We start from the raw sequence: 12,177 nt of genomic DNA on the forward strand, positions 1-12,177 counted from the left end.
TACGTGGTGCCCTATTTAAAGTGAATGCGGTTGTTTCTAATGCCTAACCCATAAACGATAGTGGTAATTTGATAAGAGACATCATAGCATGCACCAAATCTAATAGGGCATGACCATGACATACGGACACACCATCCGTCTATGGTGTTCCAGGTGGCATGAGTTGTGAAACAAATTTTCACGTGAAACTATTTTCACCTTGTCTTAAACGTTTACCAAACTCGCAACTCAGATATATATGTTTACCTCCACGATCACATCGTAGACATATTATCCTCTTGTCACGATGATCTTCAACTTCACTCTGAAATTACTTGAACCTTTTTCAATAACTCAGACCTGTGTTTCATTAAGTAAATACACTAGTATCTACTCAAATCATTTGTGAAGTATGAACATAATGATATCCACTGCGTACCTCAGTACTCATTGGACTGCACACATCAAAATGTATTACTTCCAACAAGTTACATTCTTGTTCCGTCTCACTGGAAAACGAGGTCTTCAGTCATCTTGCCCATGTGGTATGATTTGCATGTCTCAAGTGATTCAAAATCAAGTGAGTCAAATGATCCATCCTCATGGAGTTTCTTCATGCTTTATACTAACAGACATGATTTGCATGTCTCAAACGTTTCAAAATGAGTGAGTACAAAGATCCATCAGCATGGAGCTTCTTCATGCACTTTATACCAATACGACTCAAGCAACAGTGCCACAAGTAAGTGGTACTATCATTACTACTTTGTATCTTTTGGCAACAGTATTATGAACATGTGTATTACTACGATTGAGATTCAATAAACCGTTCATTTTAGGTGCAAGACCATTGAAGGTATTATTCAAGTAAACAGAATAACTATTATTCTTTTAAATGAATAACCGTGTTCCAATAAACATAATCCAATCATGTCTATGATCAACGCAAACACCAAATAACAATTATTTAGGTTTAACACTAATCCTGATGGTAGAGGGAGCGTGCGATGTTTGATCACATCAACCTTGGAAACGCTTCCAACACACATTGTCACCTCGCTTTCAGCTAGTCTCAGTTTATTCCGTAGCTTTTATTTCGAGTTACTAAGACTTAGCAATCAAACCGATATCTAATACCCTAGTGCTACTAGGAGTACTAGTAAAGTACACATCAATATCATGTATATCCAATATACTTTTGTCGACTTTGCCAGCCTTCTCATCTACCAAGTATCTAGGGTAGTTCCTCTTCAGTGACTGTTCCCCTCATTACAGAAGCACTTAGTCTCGAGTTTGGGTTCAACCTTGGGTCTCTTCACTAGAGCAGCAACTGGTTTGCCGTTTAATGAAGTATCCCTTCATGCCCTTTCCCTTCTTGAAACTAGCGGTTTTAAAAACCATCAACAATTGATGCTCCTTTTTTGATTTCTACTTTCGCGGTGTCAAACATCGTGAATAGCTCAAGGATCATCGTATCCATCCCTGATATGTTATAGTTCATCACAAAGCTCTAGTAGCTTGGTGGCAGTGACTTTGGAGAACCATCACTATCTCATCTGGAAGACTATCTCCCACTTGATTCAAGTGACTTGTAGTACTCAGACAATCTGAGCACATTCTCAACGATTGAGTTTTTTTTCCTTACTTTGTGGACAAAGAATCTTGTCGGAGGTCTCATACCTCTCAACAAGGGCACGAGCATGAAATCTCAACTTCATCTCTTGGAACATCTCGTATGTCATGCGACGTTCGAAACGTCTTTAGCACCTCAATTCTAAGTTGTTTAAGCATTGTGCACTGAACTATCACGTAGTTATCAAAAACATGTATGTCGGATGTTCGCAACATCATCTTACCACGCTTGGGGTTCAGCACACCGGGCGGTGCATTAAGGAAATAAGCCTTCTGCTTAGCAATGAGGACAATCCTCAGTTAACGGACCTAGTCAGCACACTTGCTACTTCTATCTTTCAACTAAGTTTTCTCTAGGAACATATCAGAAAACCGTAGAGCTATAGCGCAAGCATGATTTGCAAAGACCTTTTGGCTATGTTCATGATAATTAAGTTCATCTAAACAAATTATTTAATGAACTCCCACTCAGATCGACATCCCTCTAGTCATCCAAGTGATACATGATCCACGTCGACTAGCGCGTGTCTGATCATCACGTGAGACGGACTAGTCATCAATGGTGAGCATCTCCATGCTGATCGTATCAACCATACGACTCATGTTCGACCTTTCGGTCTCCCGTATTCGAGGCCATGTTTGTACATGCTAGGCTTGTCGAGTCAACCTAAGTGTTTTGCGTGTGTAAACTGGCTTGCACCTGTTGTATGCGAACGTTATAATCTATCACACCCGATCATCACGTGGTGCTTCGAGACAACGATCCTTCGCAACGGTGCACACTTAGGGGAATACATATCTCAAAATTTTAATGAGGGATCATCTTATCTTTGCTACCATCGTTCTAAGCAATAAGATGTAAAACATGATAAACATCACATGCAATCATATAGTGACATGATATGGCCATTATCATCTTGCTCCTTGGATCTCCATCTTCGGGGAACCATGATCATCATCGTCATCAGCATGACACCATGATCTCCATCATCATGATCTACATCATTGTGTCTCCGTGGAGTCGTCACGCCAACTATTACTTCTACTAATATAGCTAACCGTTAGCGATAAAGTAAAGTAATCAACATGGTGTTGCATCTCATACAATAAATTAAGACAACTCCTATGGCTCATGCCGGTTGTCATACTCATCGACATGCAAGTTGTGAATCCTATTACAAGAACATGATCAATCTCATACATCACACATGTAACATCACATTCTTTTGGCCATATCACATCACATAGCATACCCTGCAAAAACAAGTTAGATGTCCTCTAATTGTTATTTCAAGTTTTACGTGGCTGATTTGGGTTTCTAGCAAGAACGTTTCTTACCTACGTGACAGACACAATGTTGATATGCCAATGCTATTTACCCTTCATAAGGACCCTCTTCATCGAATCCGATCTGACTAAAGTGGGAGAGACAGACACCCGCTATCCACCTTATGCAACAAGTACATGTATGTCGGTGGAACCATTCTCACGTAAGAGTACGTGTAAAGTCGCTCCGGGTCGCTTCGTCCCACGATGTCGTTGAATCAAGATAAGAATAGTAAAGGCAGGCAATTGACAAAATCAGCGCCCACAACTTTTGTGTTCTACTCGTGCATAGAATCTACGCATAGAACCTTGGCTCGGATGCCACTGTTGGGTAACGTAGTAAATTCAAATTTTTCCTACGACATACAAGGATCTATCTATGGAGAGACCAGCAACGAGCAAGGGGAAAGAGCATATTCATATCTTTGAAAATCGCTAAGTGAAAGCGTTACTAGAACGCGGTTGATGGAGTCGTATGATACGTCTCCAACGTATCTATAATTTTGATGGTTTCATGCTATTATCTTATCAAACTTTGGATGTTTTGTATGCCTTTTATATCTTTTTTGGAACTAACTTATTAACTCAGTGCCAAGTGCCAGTTCTTGTTTTTTCCATGTTTTTGACCCCTTTCAGAGGAGGATTTTAAACGGAGTCCAAACGGAACGAAACTTCCAAAAAGATTTTTTCTGAAACAGAAGAAGATCGGGAAGCCTGAGAATCAGGGCAGGGGGCGAGCAAGGACCCCACAAGCCCCCTAACCGCGGCCAGGGGGCCCGCGCCTCCCAGGCTTGTGGGCTCCCTCGGCCACCTCTGCCCTAGGTCTTCCGCCTATATATTCCCTAAAATCCCAGAAAAAATCAAGAGATCATCGAAAATACTTTTCCACCGCCGCAAGCTTCTGTCTCCGCAAGATCCCATCTGGGGCACGTTCTGGTGCCCTGTCGGAGGGGGGATTCGGATACGGAGGGCTTCTTCATCAACACCATGACCTCTCCGATGATGTGTGAGTAGTTCACCACAGACCTATGGGTCCATAGCTAGTAGCTAGATGGCTTCTTCTCTCTCTTGGATCTTCAATACAAAGTTCTCCATGATCTTCATGGAGATCTATCCGATGTAATCTTCTTTTGCGGTGTGTTTGTCGAGATCCGATGAATTGTGGATTTATGATCAGATTATCTTTGAATCTTATTTGAGTTTCTTCTGATCTCTCTTATGCATGATTTCATATCCTTGTAATTCTCTTCGAGTTGTGGGTTTTGTTTGGCCAACTAGATCTATGATTCTTGCAATGGGAGAAGTCCTTGGTTTTGGGTTCATACCGTGTAGTGACCTCGCCCAATGACAGAAGGGGTAGCGAGGCACGCATCGTGTTGTTGCCATCAAGGGTAAAAATATGGGGTTTTCATCATTGGTTTGAGTTTATCCCTCTACATCATGTCATCTTGCTTAAGGCGTTACTCTGTTCGTCATGAACTCAATACACAAGATGCATGCTAGATTGCGGTCGATGTGTGGAGTAATAGTAGTAGATGCAGAAAGTATCGGTCTACTTGTCTCGGACGTGATGCCTATATGTATGATCATTGCCTTAGATATCGTCATGACTTTGCGCGGTTCTATCAATTGCTCGACAGTAATTTGTTCACCCACCGTAATATTTGCTATTTTGAGAGAAGCCTCTAGTGAACACTATGGCCCCCGGGTCTACTTCACACCATATTTTCAGCCTTACACTTTTACTTCGTTGCACTTTCCGCCTTTAGATCTCACTTTGCAATCAATCTTGAAGGGATTGACAACCCCTTTATAGCGTTGGGTGCAAGCTCTTTTGTGTTTGTGCAGGTACTCTGGACTTGACGAGATTCTCCTACTGGATTGATACCTTGGTTCTCAAACTGAGGGAAATACTTACTGCTCCTGTGTTGCGTCGCCCTTTCCTCTTCAAGGGAAAAACCAACGCAAGCTCAAGAGACGGCAGAAGATCTTTGTCGCCATAGCAGAAGAATTTCTGGCGCCGTTGCCGGGGAGGATCAAGTCAAGAACTCATCCAAGTAAGTGTCGCAAACTCATCTCTTGCATTTACTTTTTTTGCCTCTCGTTTTCCTCTCCCCCACTTCTGAAAAACAAAAATTTACAAAAAAATATTTTCCTTGTTCGTTCGCCCTTTTCTCTCGCTTGCTTTCTGTTCGTTTGTGTGGGATAGTCTACCTGTCCTCATGGCTAGATCCACCACTTCGAGCGATACTCCCGAGAACGAAGTTCTGAATTTCAAGCAAATTGAGGAAGCAAACTTAAAGGACGCTTGGTATAGGATTTGCAATGCTCAGAGTAGATCTACTCATAAGCAATCTACTACCGTCCTGCTTCGCAGTTTTTATGTGGGTGTTTCTCCTTGGAATAGGTATATTCTTGACACCATCGTAGGTGGAAACTTCTTGGGTATCCATACCGTTGATTCTTACGGAGCAGTAATAAACTTGGTAGGCTCACCCCCACTCATGGTTAATGGAACTACCTTGACTCTGGAACATGTGATGCGTAGGCTGGATGTCATTGAAAATAAGATCGCTACGATCGAACTTATTGAGAATTTGGATAAAAAGATCCACAATCAAATCACTCAGTACGGATTCGAGGTAGGAATGGTTTTGAAAAGTTTAAAGGAGAAGGAACCCACAGTTAACAAAAAATTAGGTCATGATTCCGCTAGGATTGGCAAACTAGAGGATGTTATAACCAACTTGGGTTCCGCTTTTGCCGCTGTGCAGAATACTCCAAATTTTGCCCACAATAAAATCACCAAGTCTGTTTTTGTTCCTAAAAGTAGTGGTGAATCATCTAGCAAGGAAGATGAAAACCTTAAGATGATAAGTGACCACGCTACTTATGGTTTGAGCACCAAAGACGACTATACGTGATTCTATCGCCTTACGCCTAGCTAAGGGCGTTAAACAATAGCGCTTGTTGGAAGGCAACCCAATGAATTTATTTATTTTTCTTTCTGTTTTGTTACGTCCACACTATCATAATTCTGTTATGATTGTGTCTGTTGTGTTTCTTTTTGTGTTTGAGCCAAGCAAAACCTTTATGACTAGTCTTGGTGATGGTTGTTAGATCCTGCTGGAAAAAGACAGAAACTTTTCGCTCACGAGATGATTTTTCATTTTTGTTCAGAAAGAGCTTTTGAGTTGAAACTTTTTGCTGCTGGTTTATATGCCTTATTCCCAGGTAGTAGTAATTTTTCAGAATTTGGAGGTACCAGAAGTATACGAAGTATACAGATTGCTACAGACTAGTGTGTTTTTGGCAGATTCTATTTTTTTGAGTTGGTTGCTTGTTTTGATGAAACTATGGATAGTATCGGGGGGTACTAGCCATGGAAAAGTGAGAATACAGTAGACCAACACCAATATAAATAGAAATCAAGATTGCTACAGTACCTAAAGAAGTGGTAGTTTGTTTTCTTGTGCTAATGTTATAACGAGTTTCTGTTTAAGTTTTGTGTTGTGAAGTTTTCAAGTTTTGGGTGATGTTCTCATGGACAAAGAGATAAGGAGTGGAAAGAGCTCAAGATTGGGGATTCCCAAGGCATCCCAAGACAAATTCAAGGACACCAAAAAGCCTAAGCTTGGGGATGCCCCGGGAAGGCATCCCCTCTTTCGTCTTCAATCCATCGGTAACATTACTTGGAGCTATATTTTTATTCACCACATGATATGTGTTTTGCCTGGAGCGTCTTCTATCGTAGGAGTCTTTTCTTTTTGTTGTGTCACAATCATCCTTACTGCACACCTTTAAAGAGAGACATGCACTCATCGTGATTTTGCTAGAATGCTCATCGTGCTTCACTTATATCTTTTGAGCTAGATAATTTTGCTCTATGTGCTTCACTTAGATCTTTTAGAGCACGGCGGTGCGTGACTTGGTAGTTGACTTATGCTATGAAAGTAGTCCCAAAGGTGATAGGTACCCAAAGAGGATACACAAACCTACATCTTCATGTGCATTGAGTAGAAAGAGAAGTCTTGATTCCTCTCGATTAGTTTTGAGACGTGGATTTGGTAATATTAAGAGTTATGTTAGTAGGGTGTTGTGAATCTAGAAATAATTTTGTTGAACTTAGTGATTCCCGTAGCATGCACGTATGGTGAACCGCTATGTTAGGAAGTCGGAGCATAATTGATCTACTGATTGTCATCCTTTGTGTTGCGGTCGGGATCGCGCGATGGTTAACACCTACCAACCCTTCCCCTAGGAGTATGCGTTTAGCACTTTGTTTCGATTACTAATAAAAACTTTCGCAACAAGTATGTGAGTTCTTCATGACTAATATGAGTCCATGGTATAGATGCACTTTCACCTTCCACCATTCCTAGCCTCTCTAGTGCCGCGCAACTTTCGCCGGTGCACAAACCCACCATATGCCTTCCTCAAAACAGCCACCATACCTACCTACTATGGCATTTTCATAGCGATTCCGAGATATATTGCCATGCAACTCCCACCGTTCCGTCGCACGACTTGTGCCGTCACTCTCATATTGCCATTGCATGACCGTAAGATAGCTAGCGAGACGTTTCAACGTCATACGCCAAGCTAGATCGTTGCACATCCCAGTACACTGCCGGAGGCATTTCCTATAGAGTCATCATCGTTCTAAGCTTTGAGTTGTGAGTAAATAAAAGTGTGATGATCATCATTAGAGCATTGTCCCATGTGAGGAAAAAAAGATCCCAAAGAGCCAAAATAAAAAAAGGAGGCCCAAGAGCCCATAAAAATAAAAATAAAAAGAGAGAAAAAGAGAGAAGGGACAATGCTACTGTCTTTTTCCACACTTGTGCTTCATAATAGCACCATGTTCTTCATGATTGAGAGCCTCTCATTTTGTCACCACCATATACTAGTGGGAATCTTCATTATATAACTTGGCTTGTATATTCCAATGATGGGCTTCCTCAAAATTGCCCTAGGTCTTCGTGAGCAAGCAAGTTGGATGCACACCCACTAGTTCTCGTTTTGAGCTTTCACATACTTATAGCTCTAGTGTGTCCTTTGTATGGCAATCCCTACTCATTCACATTAATATCTATTAATGGGCATCTCCATAGCCCTTTGATACACCGAGTCAATGTGACCATCTCCTCCTTTTTGTCTCACAACCACCACCACACTCTATTCCACCTATAGTGCTATATCCATGGCTCATGCTCATGTATTGCGTGATAGTTATAAAAGGTTTGAGCAAGTAAGAGTGTGAAAACAATTACTTGGCCAATACCGGGGTTGTGCATGATTTACATTAGTTGTGTGAGGATGATGGAGCATAGCCAGACTATATGATTTTGTAGGGATAACTTTCTTTGGCCTTGTTATTTTGAAAGTTCATGATTACCTTGCTAGTTTCTTGAAGTATTATTGTTTTCATGTCAATAGCAAACTATTGTTTTGAATCTTATGGATATGAACATTCATGTCACATGAAAGAATTTGCAGAGGACAACTATGCTAGGTAGCATTCCACATCAAAAATTCATTCTTTATCACTTCCCTACTCGAGGACGAGCAAGAGTTAAGCTTGGGGATGCTTGTACGTCTCCAACGTATCTATAATTTTTTATCGTTTCATGCTATTATCTTGTCAAACTTTGGATGCTTTGTATGCCTTTTATATCTTTTTTGGGACTAACTTATTAACTCAGTGCCAAGTGCCAGTTCCTGTTTTTTCCATGTTTTTGACCCCTTTCAGAGGAGGATTTTAAACGGAGTCCAAACGGAACGACACTTCCAAAAAGATTTTTTCCGAAATAGAAGAAGATCAAGAAGCCTAAGAATCAGGGCAGGGAGGCAGCGGGGACCCCACAAGCCCCCTAGCCGCGGCCAGGGGGCGCGCCTCCCAGGCTTGTGGGCTCCCTGGGCCACCTCTGCCCTAGGTCTTCCTCCTATATATTCCCTAAAATCCTAGAAAAAATCAAGAGATCATCGAAAGTACTTTTCCGCCGCCAAAAGCTTCTGTCTCCGCAAGATCCCATCTGGGGCACGTTCTGGTGCCCTGCCGGAGGGGGGATTCGGATACGGAGAGCTTCTTCATCAACACCATGACCTCTCCGATGATGCGTGAGTAGTTCACCACAGACCTACGGGTCCATAGCTAGTAGCTAGATGGCTTCTTATCTCTCTTGGATCTTCAATACAAAGTTCTCCATGATCTTCATGGAGATCTATCCGATGTAATCTTCTTTTGCGGTGTGTTTGTCGAGATCCGATGAACTGTGGATTTATGATCATATTATCTATGAATCTTATTTGAGTTTCTTCTGATCTCTCTTATGCATGATTTCATATCCTTGTAATTCTCTTCGAGTTGTGGGTTTCGTTTGGCCAACTAGATCTATGATTCTTGCAATGGGAGAAGTGCTTGGTTTTGGGTTCATACCATGCGGTGACCTCACCCAGTGACAGAAGGGGTAGCGAGGCATGCATCGTGTTGTTGCCATCAAGGGTAAAAAGATGGGGGTTTCATCATTGGTTTGAGTTTCTCCCTCTACATCATGTCATCTTGCTTAAGGCGTTACTCTGTTCGTCATGAACTCAATACACTAGATGCATGCTAGATAGCGGTCGATGTGTGGAGTAATAGTAGTAGATGCAGAAAGTATCGGTCTACTTGTCTCGGACGTGATGCCTATATGTATGATCATTGCCTTAGGTATCGTCATGATTTTGCGCGGTTCTATCAATTGCTCGACAGTAATTTGTTCACCCACCGTAATATTTGCTATTTTGAGAGAAGCCTCTAGTGAACACTATGGCCCCCGGGTCTACTTTACACCATATTTTCAGCCTTACACTTTTACTTCGTTGCATTTTCCGCCTTCAGATCTCACTTTGCAATCAATCTTGAAGGGATTGACAACCCCTTTATAGCGTTGGGTGCAAGCTCTTTTGTGTTTGTGCAGGTACTCTGGACTTGACGAGATTCTCCTACTGGATTGATACCTTGGTTCTCAAACTGAGGGAAATATTTACTCCTGCTGTGCTGCATCGCCCTTTCCTCTTCAAGGGAAAAAGCAACGCGAGCTCTCAAGAGACGACAGAAGATCTCTGTCGCTGTAGCATCGTACTCACGGCGTTTCAGATCGCGGTGTGATTCCGATCTACGTGTCGAATCACGACACCTCCGCGTTCAACACACGTGCAGCCCGGTGACGTCTCCAACACCTTGAACCAGCAAGGAGTAAGGAGAGGTTGAGGGAGAGATCCGGCAGCAGAACGGCGTGGTGCGGTGCAGCTACGTGGGACTCCGAAAGGGCTTCGCCAAGCACCGCGGAGGACGAGGAAGAAGACAGGTAGGGCTGCGCCGAGAGAGAGAGAGAGTTCGTCGTCTCAAAACAGCCCCAACTCATGGGTATATATAGGAGGAGAAGGAGGAGGGTGCTCCACCTCTAGGGTTCCCACCCTAGGTGTGGCAGCAGCCCCATCTGGCGCGAGGAGGTGGCGGCCAGGGCACGGAGAGGAGGGGTGGCGCGCCAGGTGGGCCTGGGCCCCCTCCTGCACTAGGGTTCCCCCCCCCCCTTCCTCCCTTTGTCACGCCTTGGGCTGGGTGGGAGGCGCACCAGCCCATCAAGGGACTGGTTCCCTCCCACACTTGGCCCATGTAACCTCCCGGGGCTGGTGGCCCCTCCTGGTGGACCCCCGGAACCCTTCCTGTGGTCCCGGTACGTTACCGGTGACGCCCGAAACATTTCCGGTGTCCAAAATCTCACTTCCTATATATAAATATTTACCTCCGGACCATTCCGGAACTCCTCGTGACTTTCGGGATCTCATCCGGGACTCCGAACAACCTTCGATAACCACGTACACTATTTTCCTATAACCCTAGCGTCATCGAACCTTAAGTGTGTAGACCCTACGGGTTCGCGAGACGTGCATACATGACCGAGACATCTCTCCGGCCAATAACCAATAGTGGGGTGTGGATATCCATGTCGGTTCCCACACGTTCCACAATGATCTCATCGGATGAACCACGATGTCAAGGATTCAATCAATCCCGTATGCAATTCCCTTTGTCTATCGGTATGATACTTGCCCGAGATTCGATCGTCGGTATCCCTATACCTTGTTCAATCTTGTTACTGCCATGTCTATTTACTCGTTCAGTAGAACATCATCCCGTGACTAACTCCTTAGTCACATTGATCTCATTATGATGATGTTCTACCGAGTGGGCCCATAGATACCACTCCGTCATACGGAGAGACAAATCCCGGTCTCGATTTGTACCAACTCAACAGCCACTTTCGGAGATACCCGTAGTGCATCTTTATCGTCACCCAGTTATGTTGTGACGTTTGATACACCCAAAGCACTTCTACGGTATCCGGGAGTTGCACAATCTCATGGTCCAAGGAAATGATACTTGACATTAGAAAAGCTTTAGCAGACGAACAACACGATCTAGTGTTATGCTTAGGATTGGGTCTTGTCCATCACATCATTCTCCTAATGATGTGATCCCGTTATCAACGACATCCAATGTCCATGATCAGGAAACCATAATCATCTGTTGATCAACGAGCTAGTCAACTAGAGGCTTACTAGGGACATATTGTGATCTATCTTCGCACTTGTATTACTATTTCCGGTTAATACAATTATAGCATGAACAATAGACAATAATCATGAACAAGGAAATATAATAATAGCTACTTTATTATTGCCTCTAGGGCATATTTCCAACAACAACTCCTTAGTCACATTGCTTGCAAGCTTATTATGATGTTGTATTACCGAGTGGGCCCACAGATACCTCTTTGTCCCACGGAGTGACAAATCCCAGTCTCGATCCATGCCAACCCAACAGGCGCCCTCGGAGATACCTGTAGAGCACCTTTATAGTCACCCAGTTACGTCGTGACATTTTATACACACAAGGCATTCCTCCGGTGTCCGGGAGTTGCATGATCTCATGGTCATAGGAACAGATACTTTGACATGTAGAAAACAGTAGCAGTAAACTGACACGATCATATGCTACGATTATAGTTTGGGTCTTGTCCATCACATCATTCTCCTAATGATGTGATCCTGTTATCAAATGACAACTCATGTCTATGGTCAGGAAACCTTGACCATGTTTGATGAACGCGCTAGTCCATTAGAGGCTTACTAGGAACAATATGTTGTCTATGTATCCACACATTTATTTTAGTTTCCAATCAATGCATATCT

The sequence above is a fragment of the Hordeum vulgare genome, chromosome 6H, assembly GCF_904849725.1.
Source record: "Hordeum vulgare subsp. vulgare chromosome 6H, MorexV3_pseudomolecules_assembly, whole genome shotgun sequence".
Lineage (NCBI taxonomy): Eukaryota > Viridiplantae > Streptophyta > Magnoliopsida > Poales > Poaceae > Hordeum > Hordeum vulgare.